Here is a 7,869-nt window from a genome sequence, read left to right as displayed (position 1 = left end):
ACGTTTCGTCTCTCCTCCAAGAGACTTCTTCAGTCTTTCAGGCAAAATTCAGGCTTTTAAGTCCTGCCTCCATGTGACTGATACATCACATGGCTATCGTTGACACCTAATTAACACCTATTGTTAACAGGGGGTGGAGTGATACTGGCAATAGCCGCGCTGTAAGAGGGGGACAACTGAAAACGGAGGCCTCCACCTCTGTTTAATGATGGACGGTCTTTCTTCACAAAAATGGCTTCTTTTACTCCTCTCWCAAACCAACATGTGTGTGCGTGCACTTCTTTTAGCTTTTAACTGGACTTTAGTTACTTGTATTTTGAGCAGCCATTCGTTGACTTTTACCTTCTTGTGAACTTTTTCCTGCTTTTAGCTTCTGACTACCATTTGGCTACATTTGCTTTTAGCTGTCCTTTTTCGTACTTTTAGCATTAAACTAACATTTGGCAACACAATCTTTTAGTTATCATTTTATTACTTTTAGCTATCTTGTACTTTTTATTTTAAAGCTTTTAGATTTTCACTTTTCACAAACCTTTAGCTACTGTTCTGCTACTTTTGGCTATCTATTTCCTACTTTTAGCATTTAACTAAGATTTGGCTACATAAGCTTTTAGTTATGCTACTTTTAACTATCCTTGTACTCTTTTTTAAAAAAAACTTTTCACTTTTATCTTTTATCTTTATTCTGAAACATTTAGTTACTGTTATGCTACTTTTAGCTGCTGGTCAGCCTTTTGCTAYCTTAAGCTTTTAACTACTATTCTGTTACTTTTATCTTTTAGCTGCTTCTTTTAGCTAGTGTTTTAGTAATTTTAGTTCTTGTGAAAACTTTTACTGATGGTGCTTTGTTACCTTTGGCTTTTCACTGGCATATTGCTTGTTTTGACAAGATTTTTGCTAATTTCAGCTTTTAGCTGTTGTGCTATTTAAGTCACAATCACTCAGTTTTATCTTCTTCAGCAAATTCAGTCCTTTAGCTCTCAGCATTTCTGCTGTAGGCTCTTTATTTATTTATTTTTAGAAATGCAGTTTCTTTACTGTCATTTAAAAGTGGAGCAGCTCCTGTAGTTTTTGTAACAAAGCATTTGATGTCTTTGGTTTAGGTTCAGGTTCAGATTTATTTAGGTCCCATTCCCAAAAGGGCAATTAATGTTGCAGCAAGTGTATGGTACATATAAATACAAAGACATTAAAAAAATAAAAATAACAGTCAGGATCTCAGTCACTGAACAACAGTTCCAGGATTTATATTTAATTCTCTGACAAACTAAATGTTTTCACTGTTTGATGGGTTTGCTCATGAAGGCTTCAGCCTTTCAGCATCAGGAGTGTTTTTCTGTGGAGCCAAATGTGGTTTGACAAACATACTAAAATAAAGTAAACTTCCTCTGATAAGAACACGGCTGCATATTTTTCTCCTATAAACTGAATAAATTGTTCTGGATCAGTGATGCATTCACAGATGTCCAACTTACACTAAAACCAATCAAGTAAGCTTAGCTGCTCCAAACATCACAAACTGATGAATTTTAATATGTTTAGAAAAAACAAAAAAAAAAATCTTTCGGACCGTTTCTGTTCCTCTTTAAGCTGTATTTAGTGAACACACATCAGAAGACCTTCAGAAGCACTTTAATTTCCATTTCATTCATTCATGTTGGAGCATTTTGTTATTGATGCAGAAGAGTTTGTTATTTTTTCAGAGGCACGTTCTCTTGATACTCTCAACTTTTCAGTAAAATCACACCACATTTTTCCATACAAAGTTTGTAACCTGTATCTCAGAAGGATTACTTGGGATGCAAAATTTTGAGCTCATTTTGCAATATTTCACTGGAACTCTAACTGAACTGGTAATTATGACACAGAGCTCAGTTTCTGCTTGAGTTAATCAGATGTGAGACACTTTATCATTAGTTTTATTTGTTGCCACTTTTAAAGCCCCTTCCACAGTTGAATAAAACCTGCGTTTGACAACAGATTGCAACAAAGAGAATCACATTCCTGAACTGTTGTCCTGCATTAGTTCCGGTAAAAATTATATTTCTTTATTTTATTTATTTTATTTATTTTTTATTTTTTTATTTACATTTTACAACACATCAAGCTGCAAAAAACAGTTGCAGATTGAAATACTGCAGAGATGCAAGCATCTAAATCCCTTATCTAATTAATGTTTACATAATAACTGCAGGTAATGAAGTTCACCATAGTTGAATGAGGTCAAGGAGCTCAGGGAAGCCCATCTGAGTCGACCACCGCCTGCGTGGGAGAATATATACATTTACACAGACCAGTGAACTGGACACATCAGGCGGGATTGAGAGGAAAGAAGAAAGAAAGGAAACAGTCTAATCACAAAACAGTGGTCAGGGAGCAAACCCAGTAATCAAATTATAAGTTCTCAGAATACTTGATAAATAAAACAAAGTTCTGGCTTTGATCAACAGATATCTGCTCACCACTTTTTGTCCAGCTGAAGTGAAATTACAAAAAAAAAAGAAAAAAGAAAAAAACCCACTTCAATAAATATGTAAAAACTAATTAAACAGGCATTAGTGATTCAAAACAACAATTAGCTAAAATGCAGGAACTCAAATCTAATCACCTAAGATTGAATTAAATTTTTTTTCTCTTAACAGAAAAAAAATAACATATGATGGAGCACTTAGAGAGATTTTTTTAAAGGCAGCTCTGTAATTTACAGTAATTGCAGGGGCTGGTGAAAGTAAACAGCTGTCTCGACAAAGACGACCTTTACCTTGTGTATTTTTAACCAAACTAACAAGGCAAACCATCCGGATGAAGGTTATCTCACTTCATACAAAGTCATCAAGAGAAAACTTTGTTGTAGGTCGTTATTTTGACAGAAAATTAGTGTCGTATTCCACAAAGAGACAATAAAATACATCATAGAACAAATAGAGTATGCTGCACTGATTACAGTGTCAGATTAGATGAATAACTGTCTATTTCTTCATAGAATAAAGCAGTGTTTGGGGGGGGGGACCACTGTAAGGTGTCAGGAGGGATGTCAATGAGTTCTTAAAAACAAATATTAAGAATTCATCTGTCTTGAAGGAAGAGCACCACAGAAATCAAGATATCTCACATATCCTGAAGTAAGAACATCTAGTTAGCTTCATTTAATATATTTTAAATCAATTTTAAATGTTAAATTAATGATTCAATGCAGCAAAATGAACAAATTAAAAAGGTAAATGCTCCTTTACACACTGCACCTTTTTCCTTATCAGGTGATTATATGCAGAATGCTGGTGCCAGAAAGTCATACAGTGGTTTGGGCAGGTAAATTATTAAAAATGATCATGTTCTCAGTAGTATTTTAATTCAAGGGGGGCATGACAGAAAATAATTTAGAACTACCGGAATAAAGACATACTGAAGGCATGACTTTGGCACAAAAAGACAACGTAAATTGCATGCCGAAGATGAAACTTTTCCAACACTGGAGAGACTTCTTTAAAGCTTGAGAAAACTGGAGAATGTGAATCTTACAACAAAAAGCAGATTTAGCRGTTGAGGCAGGATGTCGTAAGCAGCTTAAAGCCACATAGAGAGGTCAGTGTTGGCAAGCGAATAGGAACGACTAAATCCAGAGACACTCTCGCTGGATTCAAAAGGACGAAAGTGGACTAAGAAACGCTAATATACAGTACATATATATGTACAGACCCCCTGTTGAGGCAAAATTAGACTAAAGAAGTGACGACGGGGCTGTGTGGAACAGAACCAAACACGCTGCAGATCGTAACATCTGTGCGTCATAAGCAGCGTTGAGTCCAAACGATTGTTGCAGCAGCAACAGAAAGAGGAGGTGAACTAAAGCAGGTCATGGAGAGAAAACTCAGATGAACTCAGACYATCATCTGGGGTCAAACAGCTTTTTTTCCCCTCAAACTTAAACAAGTTAAAAGCTGCAGTTTGCGCCTTCTATGCACAATAATTTTGGTGTGTTTTACGCTGGGGGTGATTTTTGAAAAAAGACCACTTTTTAAATCCAAGAYTTCGCATTGCTTCTCCTTTCCTTACCTGTTCATGACACCAAAGCGTGCTTTCTGTGTCCATTACCAGCATCACTTACATCAGATCTGCTGTGTTGCTAAATGCTTGGATGACCTCCCATCACTGGTGGATGAAGGGGTGGGGGACGGTGGGGGTGGGACAGTGAAGGACAGTGCAGCTCCTGGCACATCTCCACTGTCAGAGGCATCTGCGCCTCCTAAGCGGCCGTGTCATGCGTCAATCAATCACCCTGATGAATTTGCAGCTCAGCGGGAGAGTTTCATACTGTACCTGCATCTTCATCCTCTCATCCTCCCACACATGCATCTTCCTCTATCTTTAGTCACCTTTCCCCCTCGGGGGGCTGGTGGGGGTTGGAGGCTGAGCCCGGCACTGAAAGGTTTCCTGACAGAGATTCGCTCCAGATTAATGTGCAGATTTCTGCTGATTGATTCATTACATTAGTTTTATTCAGCCGGTTCAGTAGATTGATGCTGAGCTCTTGAAGCTTTTAAATTACAGCCACTCAGCTGAATTAATCACAGAGAACAAGCCTTGCTCTGGCAACAATGTTCTGACACAGTTGATGCTCTCAGCATCTCAGTATTTTTAGTAAAACACATTATTTTGGTCCCATTTTCTAATAAGGCTCCCCTTATAGATGGCTTATAAATATTTTATAAATAGGTTATTAATTAATCTGTAAACACTTTATAAATCATCAATAAGTGTTTATTATGCATTGACTAAGGACAAGAAAGAGACGAAACTGTCTAGTTTCTTGCCAAATGGTGAGCCAAATCGGTTTATGTACATATTACATCTAAAAGTGCTTATTAAACATTTCAGACAAGGTTTCTTCCTTGTGAGCACAATAATGATTTGGAAACACACATTTTACACATAATATTGTACTGTATTACTGCATTATAAACTAACATGGTTAAATAAAAACATTTAAGGAGCTCAGATGCACGTACAAGTAAAAGGAAAAACAAAAAAGATATTTTTGAAAAACTACAACGTTTAAAATATACGCCAAAATATATTATTTGTTGGCACTAAGCTAATAAAATAAATATGAAGTTCAATTAACTTATAAAACATGAGGTAAAGTTCAATGTATTTTTTATGTATTTATTTATTTATTTATTTATTGGTCCATTTATATATTTCTGCTTTTATTTTTAATTATGTCAGTTTCGGCCCTACATGTTTATACATGTTTATTAGTCTTTAATAAATAGTGTCTTACACTTGACACTAAGCCTCCCTTTGATAATTGTGGCTATGTATAATGCAGTGATACTCAATTATACGTAAAATATGTGTTTCCAAATCATTATTGTTACAAGGTAGAAACCTGATCTGAAATGTTTAATGTGTAACATGTACATGAATAGATTTGGCTCACTATTTGGCAAGAAACCAGACAGTTTTGTCTCTTTCCTGTCCTTAATTAATACATAATAAACACATATTAATGATTTATAATGTTTTTACAGATTCATTAATAACCTGTCCATAAACTATTTATAAACCACCTAAAAGGGGAGCCTTATTGTAAAGTGGTAATCATGTTGTGCAGCAGTTCATTAAATACACACAAACCCCAAATATGCTTCTTTTTTTGTGTTTCTTGTCTGATTTTCTCACTTTTAGTCTTGACCTGCTGCTGCAGAGTGATCAGCTCCTGTTAGCACCTTATTTGGGATCAGAAAGGGAATACTGACACCTACACAAACAATTAGAGAAGAAGATTTGTCAACTCTGTGTGGAGAACTCTCAGCCAGCTCTTGTTCTCAACCAAAGGCGACAAAGGATGAGTCATTTACTCCAGGGTGAAAACAGGCACAACTAAAGAGGTTAGGGATGGATCACATGTTTGCGCTGGACACTGCGTCCAATTATCCTCCAGTGTCGGGACCGCCGTGCGAGAGGTCTCAAAAGTACGACCCAGTTTTTGCCCCCGCGTCATTTTACTCTCATTATTTTCGATGCATTTTCTCATCCTTCACAGTCACGGCAGACTTCATCGCATCTGTTCGAGCTTTGTGTCCTTTGTCGCGCAGTTAATTTACAAAATGTTCTGTGAAGTGGTAATCAAAGAGGATGCAACATTTTTCTGCACATCATGACATGAAGCTGAGCCCGCTCTTAATATGTCAAGAAGAATCAAGTCGGCGAAGCTGCAGCCACTCAGAACAAAACGACCCGATCAGGTCACTTTTCCTGCTCCAACACACCTGATTTAATGATTGAATAACCTCTTCAAGTTCTGCAGAAGCATGTTAATCACATATTCATTCAGATCAGGTGTGTTGGAGACGAATAACCTCTAAGACACGCAGGATAGAGGCCCTCGAGGACCAGGATTGGACACTTCTGTGAGACAAAAAACAATGAACTCARCAACACAGTGCACTAAAAACCTCTTGAACAGTTTCACATTTCAAAATGTTTTTCTCAAATTTTATATCAGACTGATACAAACTAGCTTTTAATTGTGAAATATAAAAAAAGACTTTTACAAATAAAGATCTGAAAAGTGTGACGTGCATTTATATTCAACCCACCTGACTTTGCAGAACCGTTTTTTTGCTGCAGTTACAGCGGCTTTGTCGAGTGCACGACTACCACCTTGAGTGCAGACTCCTGTGGGGTTCTGGTAAAAAGCTGCTGTTGCTCACTGTTTACTTGTGGCTTCAGTAAACCTCTCATATTTAGCTGTGTGAAACGTGTTGTAGTGGTGACGTATTAAAACCCTTCATATCAGACAGGGTCTCTAAACAGACTAAACATGTTGGGTTGCCTTGAAATTGTGTGAACAAAAAAAAAATGTTTTTGCAGTTAAAAAATACTCAAGGCAGCTCTTAAGAGGTGTTTTGAGCGTTTTTTTAAAGAATTTTTTGTGGGGGGTGGGGCCTCAATGGCAGACCAAATGGGAGCTGCATGCTGGCCACAGCCTGCAGGCTGCCAGTTGCCCATCCCTGAACTCTTTCCATTTTTAGACACAAAAGCAGGGGTCTGCAACCTTTACGATCAAAAGAGCATTTTTTGCTCCTTGTCTCATCAATAAAATGTGTTCAGAGCTGCAAAACAACCTACAACAGTGATTATCAACTGATGGTTCGCAGGCCTTTTTGAGGCCTTTTCAGGAACCTTTGTGGTCAGTGGAGATGACAACAATATTGTTATTATTGTATTATCATTATACATATCAGCACAAATAAAAAGACTGTATTCACGTAAACAAGAAAAATACTGTATATAGTTTATACCGAATTTCATAAAAACTAGCACAACTAAATTATTCAGGCATATTTTTTTCTAATTCTTATTATTATGTAGTTTTAAATTATTTAAAGGTGATTCTGATGGATTTGAGAGAAAGATCATAGAAAGAAATTGGAATATTTAAGTTAAACAACAGGTTAGCATGAGCTAACGTGTTTTTCTTTTTGTATTAGTACTATTGGGCCTCATGCAAGAACCGTTCGTACGCACAGATTTGGTCTTAAGTTGTGCGTACGAGTGATTTAGGAGAATTTGTGGCATTCACCAATGTTTTCGTATTCTACGATTTTTTTCAGATACGAACAAAATTCACTTGTGGTCCAGACCTGTCGTATATTTTATGAGCATTCAGTCTGCTGTTATCCAGACGGGTTTTCCTCCCTAATAACTTTATATTTCGTTAGTTTGAAGATATTTTGAGTTGAAAATAAATCACACTCCATAATTATCTTGACAATAGGCTATTCTGTTTGAATTAGAGTCATAATTTTAAATGTATTGTCCGTCCGGCCGGCTTACCCGCTATCAGGTGCGACAGGGGGGAGG

The sequence above is a fragment of the Austrofundulus limnaeus genome, unplaced genomic scaffold, assembly GCF_001266775.1.
Source record: "Austrofundulus limnaeus strain Quisiro unplaced genomic scaffold, Austrofundulus_limnaeus-1.0 Scaffold12, whole genome shotgun sequence".
NCBI classification, from domain to species: Eukaryota; Metazoa; Chordata; class Actinopteri; order Cyprinodontiformes; family Rivulidae; genus Austrofundulus; species Austrofundulus limnaeus.
The sequence above is the reverse complement of the archived record's forward strand: the minus strand, read 5'-3'. Positions refer to the sequence as shown.